Source organism: Lissotriton helveticus, assembly GCF_964261635.1.
Source record: "Lissotriton helveticus chromosome 1_1 unlocalized genomic scaffold, aLisHel1.1 SUPER_1_unloc_90, whole genome shotgun sequence".
In the NCBI taxonomy this organism is placed as follows: domain Eukaryota; kingdom Metazoa; phylum Chordata; class Amphibia; order Caudata; family Salamandridae; genus Lissotriton; species Lissotriton helveticus.
In genome coordinates this window covers 628,776-651,780 of record NW_027611737.1, presented here as the reverse complement: position 1 = coordinate 651,780, position 23,005 = coordinate 628,776, and the positions used below count along the sequence as shown (strand labels likewise).

The 23,005-nt window shown below is 47.5% G+C and overlaps 1 protein-coding gene across 1 annotated transcript in view; it reads left to right on the top strand.

The window, feature by feature from the left end:
* Positions 1 to 12,532: 12,532 nt before the first annotated feature.
* LOC144806622 (uncharacterized) overlaps positions 12,533 to 23,005 on the top strand; it is a 114,495-nt gene continuing 104,022 nt past the window's right edge. The window contains exon 1 of the mRNA XM_078672945.1: positions 12,533 to 12,729. The gene's annotated coding sequence lies outside the window, so the exon portion shown is untranslated. The remainder of the gene's footprint in view (positions 12,730 to 23,005) is intronic.

Genomic DNA, 23,005 nt, shown 5'->3' with positions numbered 1-23,005 from the left:
TTCACCCCTAGACTTTTTGCTTGAAATGGTGACCTGGAGATGGTGATTTTTGGATTCTGCGCACTTTCACTGTGTCCCAGTGGAAAGTGCGTGCGCACTCTGAGTGCATGTGCTGAGCTAGGCCTGCCCGCCCATAGGAATGCATGGGGAATGTATGTGTCCCTGGTAGTTCCTGATGCGTGGGGTGTACAGGCTTGAGTCTGGTATGTGTGAACTCGTGTGAGTGAATGCTGCGCAACAGTGTATGCAGCATGTATGTGTCTAGTAGGGAAGCGCCATTTCTAGACATGGCTGTACGTGTGCTGTGAGGGTGCTGGCGTGTGATTGGCTGGAGCTGGCTGGCATGCCAGGCTCCAGGAAGTCTGGATGGGTCTGCCCGGTGGTGAGTGGGAGATCTGCATGAGTAATGTGTGGGAGGAGTGTACCTGTGTCCTGGATGGGCTGGGTTTTCCCCACACAATGCTGGCTCCGCCCCCCTGTGGTGTGTCTAATGACCCAAGCCCTGCCAGTGAATAGAGAGGGTGGTTGAGGTAAACAGAGTACTCAAGAACCAGCTGCAACTGGTTCCGCCCCCACTCTGCACCCTTGAACAAAGGAATGCACTGTATAAAAATGGGGCTGTGTCCCCACTGTAAATGTAAATGTAAATGTATAGGCATTTATATAGCGCACTACTTACCCGTAGGGTCCCAAGGCGCTTCGACCGCTGCGAAACCCTTCCTGGCTTCCCTGAGAGATGGTCCCATAATGGGTATCTCCAGGGTGAGACCAGGCATCCCCGGCGGTCTGGTGGGGCCGTTAGTGAAGATGAGGCAAGCTAATGCCCAGAGTTGCCGAGTGTGATCGCTGATCAGAGTGGGCACCGAGGCGAGAGAATTATCGAGTCCGCTGACCCTGGTCCAGAAACCTGCCGCGCCGGGAATCGAACCCTGGTCCCGGGCCGTCCTCTGCTCTCGGGTCTGCCGCCTCTAACCAGTGAGCCACACTACTTCACTGAAGTTGTTCTGCTTTTGGATCCTGCCAGAGGGGGCTGTTGCTGCTGCTGGGGCCAGGAGGACCGCCACTTGGGGTGTCTCCCTGCCTGGAGACCCAGTGTGCTGGCTCTGGCCCAGCCTTGCCCCCCCTGCCTGCCTCCAGCCCCTGCTGGAGCCTTGTCCTGTCCTCCAGTGCTGGGGAGCGCTGAGGACTCCTTGCCTGCAGCCTGAGAGCGCTGCTCTCTGCCCTTCAGCGCTGGGGAGCGCTGGAATCCCTGCATAGCGCTTGGAAGCGCTTTATTCTGGCCCTAGCGCTGTGAGCGCTGTCTTTTCATCCTGTGGCGCTGGAGAGCGCCTGCCCGTCATTTCCAGCGCTGCTAGCGCTTTGAGAACACAGCCGGTGCCCACCCGGCATCTGATCGCCCTGTGTGGCGGTTTGACGGCGCGGGTGCCACCCCGCTCATTGCCGCTTTGTTTGCCCGTTTTTATTGGATTCACGAGGGAGCCCACTCCTCGGATCCTGGGAAGCCGCCTGCCTGCCTAAGAAGCGAGCCGCCGCGCTGCCCGCGGCGACCCGGAAGTGGTAAGCGGCCCGGCCAATCCCAGCGCGGCCCAGGAAAGGCCGGCCGGAAGTCCCGCCTCCTCAGCCGAGCCGGGGAGGGAGAAGCTGCCGGCCGGGTCCCCGAGGCTCCCCGAGTGGAGAGGAGAGCCCCGGGACGAGGGGAAAGGAGCCCCGCGGCGAGAGGAGCCGCCCTGCAGCCCAGAGCCGGTGAGTGTTGCCAGAAGCGAGGGGAGGGGCGCCGGGACACGTTGTCGGTGTCCGCCCCCCCCCCCCCCCCTGCCCCCCTCAGCAGCGCGACCTCGCGCCCTTGTGTTTAGAGCCAGAGAGGCTCTTAGGGGGCATTTCTCGTCCTGAGTCCCCAGAGGGGGGGGCTCCAAGCGCCCCCACGTGTTCGAGGGTCCCCCGTGAGGGGCCCTGATGCCCGCATCATTGTTGAGGAGCCCAGAGAGGCTCCTGGGGGCCATTTTGTTCGTTGAGCCCAGAGAGGCTCTGAGGGTGCCATTCCCTCGTGGTGGAGCCCAGAGAGGCTCCGGCCCTTCTGCATTGCGAGCCCCAGAGAGGCTCGAGTGCCCATTCTGTGGAAGAGCCTGAGAGAGGCTCAGGAGGGCCAGTTCGTGTCCAGGAGCCCAGAGAGGCTCCGCAGTGCCACAGTGGTGGTTCTTGAGCCCAGAGAGGCTCCAACGTTGCCCTAACTTTCCCTGCACCAGTTGCCCAGCACTTTGTGGGCAACTGCTACGTTTAGGCCCTGACACTGGGACACAGGGACTGTCACAGGTGGTGACTGATCTAAGTTTTGCGCAATGTTATTTCTATGCACCTCTGAATGTATTGTTTATGCGTCATGTGCCTTTACACCTCTGAATGAATGTTATGCATTGCATCATGTGTTTTCCTCTTACACCCCTACAGGTATTGTAATACATAGGTGGTTGTTTTCTCCCTAGTACAGGTGGTGCTAGTGAGGTCCTGTTACCAGTAGTGACTGGTTGTGTGCTATTTTGTGCTATATTCTATGTACCAAGTGCTATTTCTGAAAGTGCTACTTCTGATTCCTGACAGTGGCCCAAGTGGCCCTGTCTTGTAAATATCCCCTGTAAATTCTGCCCGTGCCTCTGGCACATTGTAAAGTGTGTGTTTTATCTAATGTGTTTTGGTGTAATACAAAGGCTATTTTTATATAACCTTGTGTGGAGTTTCCTTTGTGGTGGGCCTGGGGGTTGTTGCTGGGGTGCGTGCGCAAATACTTAACTTACATTGCCTCCAAGTTTAGCCTTGCTGCTCGCGCCACGTTACCTAGAGGGTGAGCAGGGGTTATCTTGGCGTGTAACTCCCTTGCCCTGACTTGGGGGTGGTGGTCTCTGACTGACTTTGGCGAAAGCCCTGGCCAGCCGGGGATCCCATTTCCAACAGAAACTTTCTCGAATGTGAGAGAAGGTGTTAGGCTTCCTACTTAGACAAGAAGGGATTTAGTTTCTGACAACCATACAACATGACAACTTTGAATATCCATGAATGAGGAGGGAATCTCCAGAGTCGTAAAAAACAATAGAGGGTATTTTACTCAATCAGTCGTGCATGCTTAGTTTCACCAGAAATGTAGAGAAAGAGAGACGGGCGTTTTCAATAAAAGATGTTATTTATTGAACAGTCTGTTTTCTCACACATGAGAAGTGAATTGCTACAATTGCAATACTTGTCATAAAATAAAGTGCGTACAGTAAAAAGAGTATTATGAAATAATAATGTAAAAGCATATATTTTCTCAGCCATAAGATGCATCTAAAACATATAAAATCTATACAACAATAATAAAATGTCTAAACTGACTCAACTGGTGCTTCTAGCTTACGCCTACCCCATGTACCTATCCTGAGTATAGTACGGGAAGAGATAAGGGAGAAGTCAGTTAAGTTAAATAATTTCTCTGCCAATATTCTAACACCAAGAATTCTCTCTGAGGCTAATCAGCTCCGTACCTTGATTTAGAATGTCGGAGGTCTTGTATCTCTCTCTCTCAGAACTCGATTTCCCGGCAGCCTGCAATTTCCTGGATTTTCTGAATTTTCTCGGCTGGAGAAAAAGACAGCGTCTCTCTCAGTGCGTCAAACGGGAGGGTCGCCTCCTTCAGCTCTCGCAAACAGCAGGGCGTAGGGCGAGTAGTCAGTCGATCTGCTCCAAACTACTGTGTGTTTAACTAGGCAAATCTGGGCATATTTATACTAAAAAGGTGCCGTGTTTGACGCACAAGGGTGGACATATTAACGTCACTAGGTGCATGAAGTGCGCAATACGTTCCAGGGGTCTGGGACAAATCAATACTGGAGGCTTAGAGTATTCTCTTGGGGCTACAGTAAGTTCGTCATGTCCCAGAGCCAGTTGTACTCTCTAGGGGCTTAGAGGCAGAGGAAGCGCCATGTTAGGACTGCGCTGACTCTGACTAAATATGGTCATGATTCTTATGCCCATATAAGGGTATTATAAGTTAAATCCATATTTGGGCATGAATCTGGAAATTCATATTAGGGTCCTAGATTACTTTACAACAGTTCGGCGCAACTGGCGATAGGATCTAAGCATTCTTATTCAGTGGCCTGCACAATCATGGCTGGTACCATGGTGAAAGGAGAATTCAAGTCCGATGTCATGCATACGCTGACATTAGGTGACTGTACCGCCCAGTTGGCAGAACTACGTGCTCTAGTGCTTCGGTTAGAGAGCATGAGGGGTAAAATGTCCCAATCCCTTACTGCCCGTTTATTGAGCAATGGTCCCTCTTTTTTGTCAAGCTTGCCCTCGGCATGGGGAAACCCCTATCCCCCTTATTATAGCAACGTTTGAGAAAGGTGTGTCAGGGCAAGCTTTGTTTTTTATAGTCTATTATGGAAAAATGCCAATCGCACGAGACGACTCCTACCGACATTACACCAAAATCAGGGAATCTCTATTTATCCACAGAAAAAAATGACCAGATATACTTCTTCAACCTGATTCGTAACGCCCTGAGGAAGTCCCAGGCCGGATGGCCATGTAAGGGGTGAAACACGTATTGGCTGTTCTCCTACGTACTATCACGAATATAGTAACACCTTTATTAAGTGGACTTTACTTTATTAAAACAAAAAAATGAACCATTGTGTGATTGGAATTTTTCCATTACAGACTATAAAAAACAAAGCTTGCCCTGACACACCTTTCTCAAACTGTGCTCTAGTGCTTGCATTGGAGTTTGCTGTCCCTCGTGTGACTACTTTAATTGTGAGTGACTCTTATTACTTTGTTCAGTCCTTCAATAAAAATGTATTCTTTTGGACTCAGAATAACTATCGTGATTTCAAAGGTGGCACAATTAAGCACAAGATCCTATGAGTTCGAGTCGCAGAACTTAAAGAACGTCTGCCTCTCGTAAATGTAATTCATATTCTTGGTCACCAGTGTGTAGGAGCACACGCTGTTGGTAACAGTCTTGCTGATGAAGCAGCAAAGACCGCAGTAGCAACATATGTAGTAGCCGCAGTTACACAGTCCAACAGTAACATTGATGATGACATCTTGGCAGCTGTAGCTGCTACAGAGATCGGTGATAATTACCCTCAGGGTTTCCCTTCTAAATACTGTTATCATTTAAGTCCTGATAAAGTTCCCTACGTGAAAATTAACAACGTTTGTGACAGGCTGATTCCCGACACGGACCGCAGGCTACCCTTGATAACAGCCGCTCATGAAGGAATAGTCTCGGCTCATGCCGGCGTTTCAGCGTATGTCTCTATCTTACAGCAGTGTTACTGGTGGCGTGGATTGTGTAAATAAACTTGTGAATATGTCCTTTCTTGTTATGTATGTCAGCAGATTAAACCTTCAACTGCTGCACGGCCGCCACAAACTCAGCTGTACATATCTAATAGATCACTTGGTTGTGTTTATTTAGATCACTGCTGTCCTTTTTCTTCTGATACTAAGTATACGTATGTTAGTTGCAGTGGATTCGTGCACACGTTTTCTATGGGTTTGGCCACAAAGGAGTGCTGATGCTCGAACTGTCATCAGGGATTTGCATGTCTTTGTGGGAATTTTTGCATGTGGCACCTTCCATTCTGATCAGGGTCCAGCGTTCACCTCTAAGGCGTACAAGGAAGCCATGGGGTCTTTGGGGGTGCAGGTGAAATTTTAGTCTCCATACTGGCCTGAGGGCAATTGTGTTGTGGAGCGAATGAACCGTGACTTAAAGCAATCTTTGCCAGCTAGGGTTTTAGGTACTAGGTGCACTAAATAATCTTCCTAGAAGATCTCTGGGTGGGCAGACCCCATACGAAATGCTCTTTGGCATAAAAATGTTTATCCCGGACCTTGATGGTCTAGACATCGCGGCGGTGGTTACACCTCTGCGTTCTGCATTTGCCGAGCTGTTCGGCATTCTAGTTCCATATTGACACTCCGCGCGTGTCCGTTTTTCATTTTTACAGCACAGCTCGGGCTTTCACTCGACTCTACAGTTTGTCCCGTTTTTATGTCTATACTCCCCTCTAAATGCGCACACACGGTTCCACCTAATTTCCTGGTTTCTCATGGCGTCCTTGTGGATACACAGCGGTTTCTCACACTTTGTATTCTGTTAGGCGTAAGCTTTTTTTACTTTGGTGCCTACTGCACTTGTTTACCTGTATTTCCCTGTTTACCCATATTTTTCGGTTTCCGTCAACTTGTATTTCTCGCATGTTACCTCAGTGTCTCCAGCACTATTTCATCTTTCTGTATTTCTACCGTAGTCTCACTCGCGTGCACCCGTTTTGCTTTTTTTCAATATTCACTTAGTCTAAGTTTCATCTTGTCACACCAGCCTGCCATTCACAATGGGTTTAATATCGCACGGTTACCGCTTGTGTAACGTTTTGGTTTCTCAGTTCACTGCTCACCTTGCATTGTCTGTTTCTTTTGAGCAGCATGTGATATGTTATCAGCTCTCGGGCCCTGTATCTCTCCTATGCATATTTCCTTTGTTTTACATTAACAGATTACGGACCCCCTGAAGAAGAGCCAGCGTGGCTCGAAATGCATCGGGGACACCATTAAAACCATTGATATTTCCTATTGTTGCATAACTGATGCCATGATTTGGAAAATCAAACTGAATTTCAAAGTGATTAAAACTTTATTTCACTTCTAAGACTACGCATGTTTACCATTATTTAAATTGCAGTCGCACGTAGGTGTGCTCAAGGTCCCCACCTTACACCTGTAAGGCTTTTCTTTGCTAGACATGGCGGCGACAGCCGTACCTTTTGACGTAGATAATCATTCTGCTGTGTTACAGAACCTACAAGAGACTCGAGACAGTCTTGCAAAGGAACACTTGCCCTCCACATCTGGAGCTGAAGCTGATCTACAGATTCCGGTAGTTAGATGGCTACCCCGAGTCGGTGACCTGCTCCGTGAGAAGGTGGAGAACAAGAAGGAGTTCAGCCCCTCTTATCATGCACCCGTTCCTGGGAAACAGGTACGACTCCATTGACAATTTCAAACTACAACGAGTGGCCGATTCTTCTTAGTATGACTCCTGCTGTCTCTTGTCCAGCAATGCTGATAAATTCTGTTTTGGCCTTGGCTGACACCAACAGGCCTGACCTTGCTATAGAGATGTCCACAGTCACTAATCCATTATTAAATCCGCCAGCTGGCGATACACATGAAGATACTGAATATACATATCCCATGGATGTGTCTTTGCCTGGTGTGTAGACAAGTCCAGGTGACCAGTCACGTTTTTCCTTTGACTCTGACTCTATAACATCGAGTGTACCATTGAGGTTTTCTATTTTTGTTACTTGTTTTAAAATACATTTTTTGGTTCCATCTGGTTGGTGCTCAACTCAATTTTTTTGTTCATGTCGATTGGATTTGTGATGGTATTTTTTCGTCTGGTAAATGGACACTATATAACTGAACAATCAAAAATTGTATTAATTGATGGGACTTTGGCCCCACACTCCTCATCACACATCATGAAAAGAGACCAGACTTTTGTCAACATCACAGCCTAGACTGTGATAGATGGGATTGTATGAGATACTGTAAAATTTCAAATTCACGGACCCACAGAGGTGGTTAATGTTCCTAATGTACTTCGTGTTTCAATGGGGATGTTGTGAAACAAAACATACGTTCTGATGATTGGGATGTCCAAGCCATTGAAGCTCTCTTTTCTGATTTGAAATATTATGCTGCCTTTGATGCTGAGGATTTATATTTAGACTCCACAAACTACGCCGACTTGTTCTGTTACCAACACTATGGCCATCACTTTCTGCATAAGGCTAATACATTTAGAAATATGGTTAATTACACCCAATGGGAACATTGTCCTACTCCCACGGAAGGCAGCTCAAATACCCTTTTGAATAAATTCACATATTTTACTGACTTTGATCGGTCTAACCCGAGCTCATTTTATTTTAAATTAAATTACAAATCAAATTCGAAAGTGAGACTTACTCACACAAAATTGTTGTATTCCAAATTTGTTATGGATCTGTTAGAAGTGGGTGGTTACGAGCTATGGAAAGATACCATAGAACCTAAATCTGTTTGGGGTTCTAGACCCTGGCAAGTGCAGGGCACTGAAGCTTTAAACCAAGCATGTCTTATTCCGGGCCACATGTTGTTTTTAAATAGAATGATCTCACAAACAACTTGTCTTGGTTTGGCCACTTCAAAACACATGAATACCCCTAAAATTCCTAATCTGCATGCTTACCCTAATTGGAACAATCATACTGATAGGTCCCTTGAAGAATTACAATCTTTAATTTCTAACTCCTGCTTTAAAATTTCGTCACTGGATCCTGAGGGTTGGCTGTTGTGGCCAATACGTTCTGATTCTGGTCAACATGGCTTTCTGGGTTTAGCCCCTGGCCTTACACAGGACAGAATTGATCCCCGTTTTGAAACTTCCCATTGAGTTACCACCTAGTCAGTGGGAAAATTATGTCAAAATTGGCTGAAACATAACCCTGCCAACTTAGGGTGAACAAAGCGATACCAAAGGGGATGATGGACAGAGCATTTGAGCAAATCAAACACTCACCCCCAGTCAACTGATCTGGGTTTAATCCATCACCATTCTTTACCTCACTCCACCACCCCAGTTCAGACATGGCCATATGCAAATCAGTCTGACCCTGTGCCTCATTGGAACAGTCCAGCCCGAACTGCCAAGCCATGTCTTCCCTGGACCGGAAACAAGCTTCCTGGGACCGGTTTCGGATTCATAATCCTCATCAGCCAGGCTATATTGAATCCAGTGGTAGAGTGAGCAAGGGACCCACGTCTGGGCATACCCTGCCAACTTAGGGAGAACAAAGCGATACCATGGGGTACCAGTGGGGATGATGGACAGAACGTTTGAGCAAATCAAACACTCGCCCCCAGTCAACTGATATGGTTTTAATCCATCACCATTCTTTACCTCACTCCTCCACCCCAGTTCAGACATGGCCATATGCAAATCAGTCTGACCCTGTGCCTCATTGGAACAGTCCAGCCCGAACTGCCAAGCCATGTCTTCCCTGGACCAGATCCAAGCATCCTGGGACCAGTTTTGTATTCATAATCCTCATCAGCCAGGCTATCTTGAATCCTGTGGTAGAGTGAGCAAGGGAACCTCGTCTGAGCATACCCTTCCAACTTAGTGCAAACAAATCGATACCAAAGGGGATGATGGATGGAGCGTTTGAGCAAATCAAACACTCACCCCCAGTCAACTGACCTGGGTTTAATCCATCACCATTCTTTACCTCACTCCACCACCCCAGTTCAGACATGGCCATATGCAAATCAGTCTGACCCTGTGCCTCATTAGAACAGTCTAGCCTGAACTGCCAAGCCATGTCTTCCCTGGACCAGAAACAAGCATCCTGGGACCGGTTTCAGATTCATAATCCTCATCAGTCGGCTACCTATGTCATCTACATGAACTGTCTGTACTGAAAACGGGAAGGACCTATGGAGACAAATGGAGAATGGTGACCCCCTGTGGACCACTGAGTAAATATTGCATGGACACAGGTGTCTGTGTACTACCCAGGAACATAACCTTTGTACCTAGTAAATGAGTCTCTTGAAGTAACAGGATATCAGGGGTGTGATAACTGCCCCCTCTTAATTTTAGTATTCAAACTATTATCAGTCCATGACTTTATACTATATCCCATCTCACAGTCTGACAACAATTTGTTAGTCATTAGAATCAAAGTGATCCTGTACAACTTGCGGGAGCATGTGCCTGGTAACATTAACAAAATGAAACCCTGAAGAATCTAAACTAAAATCCATCTCCCTAACACCCCCACCCTATATTTCCATCTTAGAAGTATCAGTCTCCCCAACTCATATGTAATAAACAACTGTGAAACTCAATGGCAAAAAGTGAAAAAAGAAACAAGCAAGCAAAATGAGTGATGCACTTTGAATGAAGAGCCTCCTTTTCTTAAAGTGTCCCTTTTCTTTTCTCTTTCAGGGGCTTTGTAATGTGCAGAAAAGCTGAACATGAAGTCAGTCCTTTCATAATGGTCTCTGTTGCCACATGCGTGTTGTTTCAACTGAACCCCTGGGTATGGTGAAGACTGTCTGCAGCAGGAGTAACCTCTACCCCCAACGACTTAACGTGTGGTAGATTCTTTGATCCCGCCTCGGTTTATGTTGTGTTCTTTGTGGGATGAAGATATTTCATCAGACGCCCTTTGAATCCCCTGTATGTGTCAGTGTGAACTGAAGGAGGTTCAAAGGCAATATCTTGTGTGCCAGACACAGCCCAGTGGGGCAGAGGTCCCATCCTCCAGATCTTAGCCAAGGCACTGAGAGCATCAGTGTACATGTTGGAGGGCTTCTCTTAGTGAACCCACCCAGGCACAGAATGTGTAACTCACTTCAGTCAAATCCAGGAATCAGCAGAAACATAGACAGTGCCTTTAACCCCTTTCAATAGGAAACATAAGTTTGCCTTCCCTCTCAGAAAAGACAGCATTGTCTATCAAGGATAATTGAATTGGAAAAACAGCACAGTGTGAAAGTCAGGAGACAGAAGGTACTCGTAGGAAGGAACTCAAGCGGGGAATCACTTTGTGACCATTGTAGAGTTGAACAACACTGACATGAAGTGCAATTAAACTGAAACAAACATGTCATTTCTTTTTGCAGAGATCCGCACTGCTCTGGTCTGAATGCTGATAGTATACCTTGGCAGGAGCGTGTCAGTGTAGCACCTGCACCGCTTCTAGACGCTTTTATCTCTGAGCTAAGAGCATGCTCCTCCCCCTTACTTCAGATGAGCGCACATGTATTTGCTTCAGAGAGCTCAAGGTTTTGAGATTCTTAGGAGCCAAAACAAACTATCCTATTGATGACCTCACAGGAAGTGATGTTACATAACATTTGCCTTTGATAATGTCAGAGGAAGAAAAATGTGTGAAATTATAGGCATGATGAGTGCACAGGTAACATATAAATCATTAATGCAGACATCTAAATTAACATTAGACCGAATGTATAATCTGTGCAGCCGCAAGGTGAAATATTGAAAATGTAGTGTTATCAAAATGTAGGACAGTGGGTTTGCTGAACTCTAAGAAGTGAATAGTGTCTCCCTCTTTAGTTGTAAGCGGCTACTCTGCACACAGTAGAAGTGCGAGCAAAGTCACATATGGAGTACTTGGACCCCTCTCCTGTCTCCCAGTTATAAGATTCAGCTAGGTGTGAGTGAGACTTCAGCACGACCTCTAAATGTGTGAGTGTCACTCATGATGAGTGAGACTTGAAGGATCTGAGGTGTATGCATTTTCGGATCTGATGTCACTGCCGAGGCAACAAATGCAACTTGCCTGACAGTGCTACGAAGCCCTCCTGCACCCGCACATTGATAGTGCGTGGATGAGGAGTGACTTATAATAGGTGAGAGGGTTACCACCTTGCCGGTCTCTTAGCGACATGGCCTGTATTTTCATGTCCCGGCCAGTACAAAAGTAGGAAGATTACTTAAAGCTGGCATTTTTCCTCTAATCAGTGCAAACTTAAAATATCGAATATAAGCAGAAATCACTTTAAAATGTGTTCTAGAGCTGCCTTAACCCCTTGCATGCTGATGACGGCCCCCAGCCGTCATGTACTACAGTGCCCGAGTGCTGATGACGGCTGGGGGCCGTCATGATCGCACCCGCGCTGGAATGTCCAGCACAGGAGCAAAATCGTGGCAGCATGGAAGGGGTTAATGAATCCTGACTGAGAGTTAAAGTAAATAAAGACAGCAAAGCCATGTTAAAAATGAATACAAACAATTTTATTCAAAGTCTTATTGAAGAATAATATCCGGGCCTTTGCAAAATCTTAAAACATGACCAAAAGGCAGGTGGTAACTCTAATAAGAGCCTGTATGCAGAACTCTGACATTTGTTAGTGATGGAATACCCTCTCATCCTCAGACCTGGCAACGTTCACTCATTGCCATGGGACCATCCACTGAGGGAGAAATCTGTGAGAGTCAAACCTGTTGTTCTGTCTCATGAATTTATTGAGACTGCAATCTACTTTATTTTGTTTTATAAGTGAAACTTTGGGGGGAGTGAGTGGGTAAAAAATGCAGAGAAATGCAAAACTTAATTTGGGGCAAATCGTTGGAAAGTTGTTTGAATATACACAGCCCTATCAAATATAAAGAATTACCCACAGAAACAGGAAAAATAGAAAAACAGAAAAATGTTGACTAGTTTAATTCTAGCAGTTTTCTTACATTTTCATGTATTTAATTAAATTCAGACTGTCATTTCCAATTTACTCTTAAAGACTGGAGGCGGTGGTTCCGTCAGCGGCCACCAGAGGGCGCTCCTCGCCTGCTGATGAAATACTGAGCTGCCCATGGGATGAAAAGGAGAAGGGTTTACTCTTCTGGGTCAGCTGCGGCAGAGACAGCACCAGCAGTGGCGGTTCATCACTTCCGGCCTCTCCTGGTGTTTGCAGCCTGCAGCAGAGGAGGAAGGAACCATTGTCTCTCTGTGCAGTTACCTTCATCTACAGACCTCCCTCAGACCCCAGATCTGCCCTCCCAGATCCCAGACTTGCCCCTGCCCACCTCAGACCCCAGATCCGCCCCCCCCATCAGCCCCCGGAGGAGGAGAGAGCCTGGACATGTCTGCACAGGTCTCTGCTCAGGTATGAGATTGTCAGCACTGCACTTACATTATTGTCACTACATCTTACAGCACTATGAGGAAACTGTGCACATTGTACTGCATCTTATAGCACTATGAGAAGTATGTGCCACTGCACTGAGAGAAATCAGTGCACACTGCACTGCATTGTACTGCATTGAGTAATCTATGCACACTGCACTGCAGTTTAGTGTTCTATGAGAAATCTGTGCACACTGCACTGCATTGTACTGCAATGAGTAATCTATGCACACTGCACTGCAGTTTACTGTTCTATGAGGAATCTGTGCACACTGTGCTGCGTCTTATTCTACTCTGAGAAATCTGTTCACACTGCACTGTAACGTAGTACACTCTGAGAAACCTGTGAACGCTTCACTGCCTCTTACTGCACTATGAGGAATCTGTGCACACCACTGTGCACCTTACAGCACTATGAGGAATTCAGAGTACTGCAATGCTATTTAATGCACTATGAGAAAACTGTGCACACTGCACTACATCTGACTGCATTAGGAGGAGTCTGTGCAGTGCACTGCATCTTATTGCACTATGACAAGTCTATGTCAGTGCACTGCACTGTATCGAACTGCACTGTGTGAAATCTGTGCACACTGCACTGCATCTTACTGCACTATGAGAAACCTGTCACACTGCCCTGCATCTTACTGCACTATGAGAAACCTGTCACACTGCACTGCATCTTACTGCACTATGAGAAACCTGTCACACTGTACTACTTTTTACTGCACTATGCGCGATCTGTGCATACTGCCATGCATTGTACTGCACTATGAGTAGTCTGTGCACCCTGCACTGCGAGAAATCTGCCTTTGACTTTTCTGTGCAGGGAGTTTAGAGCCCATCTGTGGTCTGCAAACGGAATCACTTTTTACTACAGTTCGAGGGGCGTTTAAAAAAGAGAAACTCTGGGCACGCTGCACCGCTCTTTACTCTTCAGTGTGATAAATCTGTCCATACTGCACGTCCTTATGCTACACTTAGGGACACACAGCGCAGCACAGCAAGTCACCTAGCTGCGCTGCGCTGCGTATTAGGGAAAGGTCAGGAATGTGCTGTATCTAACACTCTACAGCGCAGTCCTGTTTTCCCTGCGCTGGTGCACAATGTCCTCCCAGTGCCAAACCCGGCACCCCTGCACCATGGTGCAAGCCTGTGTGCCTTGTAAACAGGATTGTTTTTGTGCAGAAAGGGGCACCTACCTGCACAAAAGCAATCCCTTGAGGCATCTTGCTGTGTGCTGCAGTATCCAGCACACATAGAAAGAGGAGGCAACAAGGAGGAATAAAGATACTTCTCTTTGCTATGACTCACCTGGGGAGACTTAGCATTTTGATGCATTCTCAAGTCTACCAGTGTTGCTAAATATAGGAATGCACCAAAATCCATGGGTTGATGTGTGGGAACAAGCACGCCCCACCCTTGGAACAGAACACCTCTCTGGGGAAGAGTAACCCAGCGCCGTGATTTACGCTGCGTGGTGTTACTCTAGCTTTATCTAGCCGCGCAGGGCCATGCAAGGTGGCCGTGCGTGGCTTGATCAATATAACTTAAGAGTTGCGTCTCTCTTGCGTTCCATTGCATGGGCCACGCAGGGCCATGCAAGGCGGCCTTGCGTGGCTTGATAAATATAACTTAAGAGTTGCATCTCTCTTGCGTTCCATTGCTTGGCCTGCGCAGGGCCATGCAAGGTGGCCTGGTGTGGCTTGATAAATATAACTTAAGAGTTGCGTCTCTCTTGCGTTCCATTGCATGGGCCGTGCAGGGCCATGCAAGGCGGCCGTGCGTGACTTGATAAATATAACTTAGGAGTTGCGTCTCTCTTGCGTTCCATTGCATGGACCGCGCAGGGCCATGCAAGGTGGCCGTGCGTGGCTTGATAAATATAACTTAAGAGTTGCGTCTCTCTTGCGTTCCATTGCATGGGCCGCGCAGGGCCATGTGTGGCTCCCAGGGCCTAAGAATGCTTGAGGAGGGGTGCTGTGCGGCCCCCAGGGCCTAAGAATGCTTGGGGAGGGGTGCCGTGCGGTCCCCAGGGCCTAAGAATGCTTGGGGAGGGGTGCTGTGCGGTCCCCAGGGCCTAAGAATGCTTGGGGAGGGGTGCTGTACGGCCCCCAGGGCCTAAGAATGCTTGAGGAGGGGTGCTGTGCGGCCCCCAGGGCCTAAGAATGCTTGGGGAGAGGTGCTGTGCAGACCCCAGGGCCTAAGAATGCTTGGGGAGGGGTGCTGTGCGGTCGCCAGGGCATAAGAATGCTTGGGGAGGGGTGCTGTGTGGCTCCCAGGGCCTAAGAATGCTTGAGGAGGGGTGCTGTGCGGCCCCCAGGGCCTAAGAATGCTTGGGGAGGGGTGCCCTGCGGCCCCCAGGGCCTAAGAATGCTTGGGGAGGGGTGCCGTGCGGTCCCCAGGGCCTACGAATGCTTGGGGAGGGGTGCTGTGCGGTCCCCAGGGCCCAAGAATGCTTGGGGAGGGGTGCTTTGCGGCCCCCAGGGCCTAAGAATGCTTGGGGAGGGGTGCTGTGTGGTCCCCAGGGCCTAAGAATGCTTGGGGAGGGGTGCTGTGTGGCTCCCAGGGCCTAAGAATGCTTGAGGAGGGGTGCTGTGCGGTCCCCAGGGCCTAAGAATGCTTGGAGAGGGGTGCTGTGTGGCTCCCAGGGCCTAAGAATGCTTGAGGAGGGGTGCTGTGCGGCCCCCAGGGCCTAAGAATGCCTGGGGAGGGGTGCCGTGCGGTCCCCATGGCCTAAGAATGCTTGGGGAGGGGTGCTGTGCGGTCGCCAGGGCCTAAGAATGCTTGAGGAGGGGTGCTGTGCGGCTCCCAGGGCCTAAGAATGCTTGGGGAGGGGTGCTGTGTGGTCCCCAGGGCCTAAGAATGCTTGGGGAGGGGTGCTGTGCGGCCCCCAGGGCCTAAGAATGCTTGAAGAGGGGTGCTGTGCGGCCCCCAGGGCCTAAGAATGCTTGAGGAGGGGTGCTGTACGGCACCCAGGGCCTAAGAATGCTTGGGGAGGGGTGCCGTGCGGTCCCCAGGGCCTAAGAATGCTTGGGGAGGGGTGCTGTGCGCCCCCCAGGGCCTAAGAATGCTTGGGGAGGGGTGATGTGTGGCTCCCAGGGCCTAAGAATGCTTGAGGAGGGGTGCTGTGCGGCCCCCAGGGCCTAAGAATGCTTGGGGAGGGGTGCCGTGCGGCCCCCAGGGCCTAAGAATGCTTGGGGAGGGGAGCTGTGCGGCCCCCATGGCCTAAGAATGCTTGAGGAGGGGTGCTGTGTTGCCCCCAGGGCCTAAGAATGCTTGGGGACGGGTGCCGTGCGGCCCCCAGGGTCTTAGAATGCTTGAGATGGGGTGCTTTGCGGCTCCCAGGGCCTAAGAATGCTTGAGGAGGGGTGCTGTGCGGCCCCCAGTGCCTAAGAATGCTTGAGGAGGGGTGCCGTGCGGCCCCCAGGGTCTAAGAATGCTTGGGGAGGGGTGCTGTGCGGTCCCCAGGGCCTAAGAATGCTTGGGGAGGGATGCTGTGCGGCCCCCAGGGCCTAAGAATGCTTGAGGAGGGGTGTTGTGCGATGCCCAGGGCCTAAGAATGCTTCAGTGTTTTGAAAAGCTTGCGGAAGGTCCTTGTTCTCCTGCCTACGTCTGCCCGTAGAACGCTGGTGCATGCACTCGTCACATCACGGTTGGACTACGGAAACCTACTGTATCTGGGAGCAACCTGTAAGGCAACTAACCGCCTTCAGGTGTTACAGAATGCGGCAGCCCGCCTTATCCTTAATCTCCCCAAAAGATCCAACTCCAAAGCTGCCCTTCAGACCCTTCACTGGCTGCCAGTAAAAAGCAGAATCGCATTCAAGGCCCTATGCACTTGCCATCGCATTCTTGCTGGAAAGGCGCCATCCCCACTCCATAACCTTATCACCAGGTATGCACCATCACGCGCCTTGCGCTCCTCTCACGGAGGCCTGTTAAAAGTCCCTAGGGTTAGCAGGACTCGCATGGGAGGGAGGTCCTTCCGCTACCTGGTGGCGAAAAGCTGGAATGACTTTCCTCTCAACCTTCGCCTGGACCCCTCAGAATCAAGTTTCCGAAAGAAACTTAAAACGCATCTCTTTCAGGGTTAATTAGGCTTCCCCCCCCTTCTGTCTCTAAGCCCCAGTTCCAGCGCGGGGACACGCTTTCTGCATAACCATGCGCTTTACAAATATCCCTAATAACAATAATTGGGGAGGGGTGCTGTGCGGCCCCCATGGCCTAAGAATGCTTGAGGAGGGTTGCTGTGCGGCCCCCAGGGCCTAGGTATGCTTGGGGAGGGGTGCCGTGCGGCCCCAGGGTCTAAGAATGCTTGGGGAGGGGTGCTGTGCTCCCTCGTACCTCTAATAACAAAGAGAATCACCCTGGGAATTGGGATCACCGAGCCCAGGCCCTGTGTCCAACCCTATTGGCCTTGCACAGGAAAGGGTTGGCTGTATGGGGGATGTAGGTTTCGGGCCCTAAAGCCAACCCCCTGCCGCGCACGGCCGAAGACTGGGCGCAGCGGGGGCTTGCATTTACATAGAGGATTTGTATTTATTTATTTATTACTGCAAACGTTACAGTAACGTTATAGTCTGGTGAATGTGTCAATGATAACATTAACGTTTTGAAGTAAACAAATAAAAGAAATTCCCCAGTTAAAATTATCAGTGCTAACTATAGCTTGCACCCCCGCCATTCACTGTTAATGACCTCTCATATTACATCACTCATGACATGTTCCATGACATAATTTGTAACATCAGTGATGAATTCTCAAATAACAGGATTGATGAGATCACTGATGACATCATCCAAGCTTTGTTTTCACGCATATTGATCTATAAATTACTATGGCATTAGAGGCCGGACAGTAAGTACAGAATAGCTCAGGAGACTATCAGCCATCACTACTGCCATCACGATTCAACTCCCTTAGGTGTAGAAAGCATCATTATGTGCAACCTTGACCCTGTACCATACACTTTACAACTAAAATAGTTCACATTAACTATCAGCCACAGGTATATAGGAAACCCTCCATGAGTACAGAATACGATCTGTAAACAACTGTTCAGAGAAAGCCAAGTTTAGAAAAAATAGTGAATGCCAGTTTCAAAACAAATGACCTACTGCGGACAAACACCTGTAACTCACCGAACCTACTTTCAGAAATGAAGATGGTATCAGTAGAGAACTGGGTACTGTAAACAGAGCTTACTCGATAGAGGGAGTTTACTTCATACCACACTGTTTACAAACAGTGACGCTTTCATAACAAACACACCCGAGTATTGAAAAGTATCAATTTTGTACATTGCACAGCTGTCAAAAAAGCCACTATTTGCTAAAATTGACCAATATCTGAAGTGCTAAACACCCTTCAACTCGCACCCTTTATACTGTCTTTAGCCCATCTTCTCAAGCAAAACAAGCATTGGTACATAGGTTAGTACCTGGTGCACCGAGTCTTCTATGTTATGTAGAAATTGTCATGCTGATACCGTTCTCTCTGATAGTTCAAGGCTGCTTATAAAAGTTAGTATCTACTATGTAGAATCTTACTCCTGTGGAAATCTTTTTTTGAAGAACCATAAAACGTGTGTGGAACTTAATGAACACAAGTCAGCTGTTACCTGCAAAGAGAGTTACTCTTCAGTACAAAGATTTATAACATATTCCATACCTCTACACAACTATGATGTGTAGAAGCAGATATGTTTTGTAAAGACTTACATCCAGTAGCTGGACCGAGTGTACACAATAGGTAGACAAGTAATATGGTACTTACGCACCACTATGTAAACTATAAAACAAACAAGGACACTCATTGGATGATGTCATCAGTGATATCAATATTATCATTTGAGATGTCATCAGTGATGTCATAAATGATGTCATAGAACAAGTCATGAGTGATGTCATATGTGAGGTCATAAGCAATGCAGGACAGGGTGCAAGTTATAGTTAGCTCTGATAATAACCGGTGAATTTTTGTGATTTTTCAAGTTCAAAGCATTAATGTTATTACTGACATACTCACTTAACTGTAACATTACTTAAACCTTAGTTTTTTCAGTAAATGTATATATATATATATATATATGCGCGAAAACTCCCAACAACCACCTCCAATCCCCTCGGACCGGCGAAGCAGGAGACGGACCACAGAATCAGGTAACAATTCTTTACTTGAACAGGTTCGGGTGGTAAAAAACAGCAATGACGCGTTTCGGGCTAGAAAGCCCTTGTTCACATGCAGAGAATAGCTGTAACTTTTTTCTTTTTATAATGCAATTACACCCGCCTACATCCAGCCTCCAGCCTGGTCATGTGACTATAAACATGGTAAAAATACTATGTTAAATAAGACAATGGTAAAAAAAAAAAATATATATACATAAATATGTGTGTGTTTGTATTGTTTGTATTCACTGGAAAAACCATAGGTTACAGGGACGTTATAGTTAGGCTCAGAGTTACCTGTGCTAATTATAACTTACGCCCCCAATACACTGCTTATGACCGCACATATTACATCACTTATGACATGGTCAGTGTCAGGTTCAGATTAGTCAACAGCACACCAACCACTAACCTTCCGAAACAGATTCATCAGGGGCGATGTACAATTCCCAGTTCCCCCTTACACTACCTCCCAGGGAGTAGACAGCACCCTACCCTGCACGGAAGTACCCAGGGGAAAAGGGAAAGGGATAAAACAACAAAAGGTAGTGGTCCACTACCACAGGGTCTCTTCGGTCTCCTCCTTATTACGAGAAATCTTTCTTTCTCAGTAAGCCCTAAAACACTAGTAAACCCCTGTATGTAAGAGAAAGTACAGTCATAATGACTTCAAGCACCTCACTATGCACTACACTGTAGATGAAAGCTGTAAGTAAACCTCCCCACCTCTATGACAAACTTATATGCATTCGTACTGGGAAGAAGTGAACCACAGATTAGTGTCACCACAGAATAAACAGCCATAAGGGCTGTACTCATCTGTTGTCATCCAGATGGGTTGGGTATAAGTCACAGCAACCCAATGATGGCATCTGATAGAGTAGATAAGAGGAACACTTTTAACTCAGGAAGAAATCCAGACAATGAAGATTATGCACAATGGAATCTGGGTGCACTTATCACTCTTGTCCTGAGAGCATGCGCTGGCCCAACAGTAGAAGAACAGTCCTGAATACCTAAACCCTGTCAAGGGTTTGCATGAGCAAATGTAAAAGAGGGTGACTGACACCGGCAGCTGGGGCTCACGGTTCGATCCCCGGCAGCAGGTCAGCCCAGCACCATGTGACTCTGGGCAATAGCTTGCTTAATCTTCCCGACGGCCCCCAGCGCCGGGATGCCTCAGGGTATCTGTGCACTTTACAAATACTGGATTTACATTTAAAAAGAAACAAAAAAAAGTCATTGTATAGAGAACATGGATTTTCGCTCTCTACACCACTCTCCATCACAGCGGAGAGGGAGTGTGTTTACTAGGCACGGCAGGAGGTGAAACCGAAGGGGTGTCCCTTACAAAAAAAAGCGTTCAAGAACTGAACGCACAGGAAAGCTCCTTCACTGCAGAGCAGCAGAATCGAATCCTTTCGAGTCTGCAGGAGAGCTTCCGGGTTCAGCAGTTCTGCCACTGAACGTCCTGGAAGTGGGAAGGCTCTCCGTATCAGCGGAGGGCTGCTGCTTACAAAAAGAAATGAACTGACAAGAGCTATGTCACAGCAGAGCTGAAGAAGGCTGAATCCAACCATCCACAGGAACCAAAGATGGATCTCCAAACAAAGAGTCTGACTCCACCGGCTCTCTAACGATTGACAAGCACCAGCCCTGTCCAGGGGAGGGGTTTATGTAGGCAGTCCCAAACCCTGGAGAAGATGCAGTTGCTGCCCCAATGCCATATGTGAGCTGCGATTCTCCCGTTGCAACATTCAGTTCACAATCATACGACATTTTCTGTCTCTCAGCATTCCTGTTGTGGTGCTTCTACCCCATTCCTCTTCTGCTACGGAGGACCAGAACAGTCAGTGACATCACCCATGACATCATCCAGTGAGTGTAAGTGTTTCGTAAACATTTCTGAGACTTAAAGATATATACTAAGCTACATCGTAAGTTAAATTACTACTCTTTCTGTACTAGTAATTAGTCATACTATTTCTAACATCTCATCTGAGTGGCTGTGCGACTGTCTGTATCAGTGTGTGAGTGGATGTCTAAGTAGCGGTATGGGTGTGTGAGTGGCTGCATGGATGTGTTAGCTGATGTGCGAGTGGCTGCATGGGTGAGTTAGTGGCTGTGTGAGTGGCTGCATTGGTGAGGGAGTGGCTGTGTGAGTGAGTGGAAAGCTGTTTGATGGTGTGTATAGGTAAGTGATTGGTTGTGAGTGACTGTAATCTTTTTTATACACACTTTATTGATTTTATCCTTTTTATCCCCAATACAGAAAATATATTTGCATTCAATGTTACAGTACATTTGGAATGATATATCACATTTTGTAACTTCTTGCAGTTAATCTGTAGCTGTTATAAGATATTACAAAACTTGTACCGTTTGATGTATTTGTACAGTCTCTCATTGATACCTAGGAGAAAAAGGCTATATATACTAGCTTGTGTAATTTTTGAACATCTAAACTATCCCTCCCCTCAACCCTTTCTATTGGCTGACCCCATCTGAAATTCTCGGTTATATAGTCCATCCAGATTTCCTCGCTCTGCCCGTCATTGCGTGTGTAGTGTTTGGGAGTTGGAGAACACTACTACTCGTATATATCATTTTGGGTCCGACATTATGAGGGGATGAGTTGCATACAAACGATGATTACCATATTATACATCTTGCTCTTAAGGGGTGGGTGCCGGTTCAATGGCCCTGACTGCTTCTAATAATATGTCCCATTCCATTGATATTAGGGTCTTACATTGGCCTTTGGACTCCTCTTGTCTAATGGCAGCGCTCTCCGCACTACCCCATCTCACAACCTCATTGTACCAGCTGTAAATTGTTGGGGCCCTCCCCGATTTTCACCGCATGGTGATGGCGCATTTAGCAATTAGTACCGCCAAGTCAGTGAATCACATTTGCAACTTCTGCGACTTAGGGCGGCGGCGGAGGCCTAGTATACAAATGTCCGCTGTTTTCACTATAGGAATCGCTGTTGTGGTGTTTATACTTTGGATAACCCCATCCAAGAATCCAGTTAGTGTAGGGCACTCCCATAATATGTGGAAGATATCGGCGTTTTCCAGTCTACTAGCTCCAGGAAATACATTACTCTAGGTCTTGACTGTATTTTTGTGACTATCAGTGAATATTACCCAGCGCAATCACTACCCCTTTTTAATATGCGCAACATTCATTTATATACTGTATTTTCACTTACTTGATCGTACTCGCCTCTGTCCTTGGTCCGCCACGGCTTGTGCCGATTGTGCAGAGGGACGAGGAGGCATTAGTCGCACTTCCGGTTCGTCAGCTTGCCAACCGGAAGTGTAGTTCGTATTCCAACTTCTGATCACCAGCCTTTCAGCCCTACAAAAGCGGGGCTGGGCAGCAGACGCGCGCAGCGGCACGCCAAAGGCAAGCCCGTCTGCGCCCGTCCTCACCAGACAGTTGTCAGCTGCTAACTCTTGTTCCAGTGATTGGATTATGGTCGTAATTTTCTCCAATTTCCTCTCAGCGTGTATGATTAATGTCCTCATGAGTTTAAATGAACACTCATTGGTGTCCCGTTGCCATAATTTTATCAAATCCGACTCTAGATCATTCAATGTGGGCATAGTGAGCATCCGTAGCACTCTAGGGACTCTTTTAGCTCTATATATTTTTCTAATATTGTTTTTTCCCACCATTTGTTAATTTCCAAGATCCCGTTTTGTTGTAATTCTCTTAGGACATTTACTATTGTTTTGTTATCTTTTTCTTTTCCTTTTCCTCCTGCTGTTCCTCTTGTATTTGTGCTAGTTGAGGGAGTTGTTTCATCATCATTGAGTAGTTCACTCGCCCTTAGTTGGCGATTCCTGGTTTTATCTGCCATCTATGTAAATGAGGTTATAATTTTCACAGTTTCTTGTCTGTAATTGCTTTGGTGTTTTATTTGTTTTATTTCAGGATTCTGTCGTCTGCTCCCAGATTAGTTCAGAATCCCATTGACCTGCTGCTCCTCTTACTCCCCACGTTCGAGGAATCACGATATACCATACTGTTTCTTTAATGCTCAATCCCTCTCATTTAGCTTCTTCCGGGTTTCT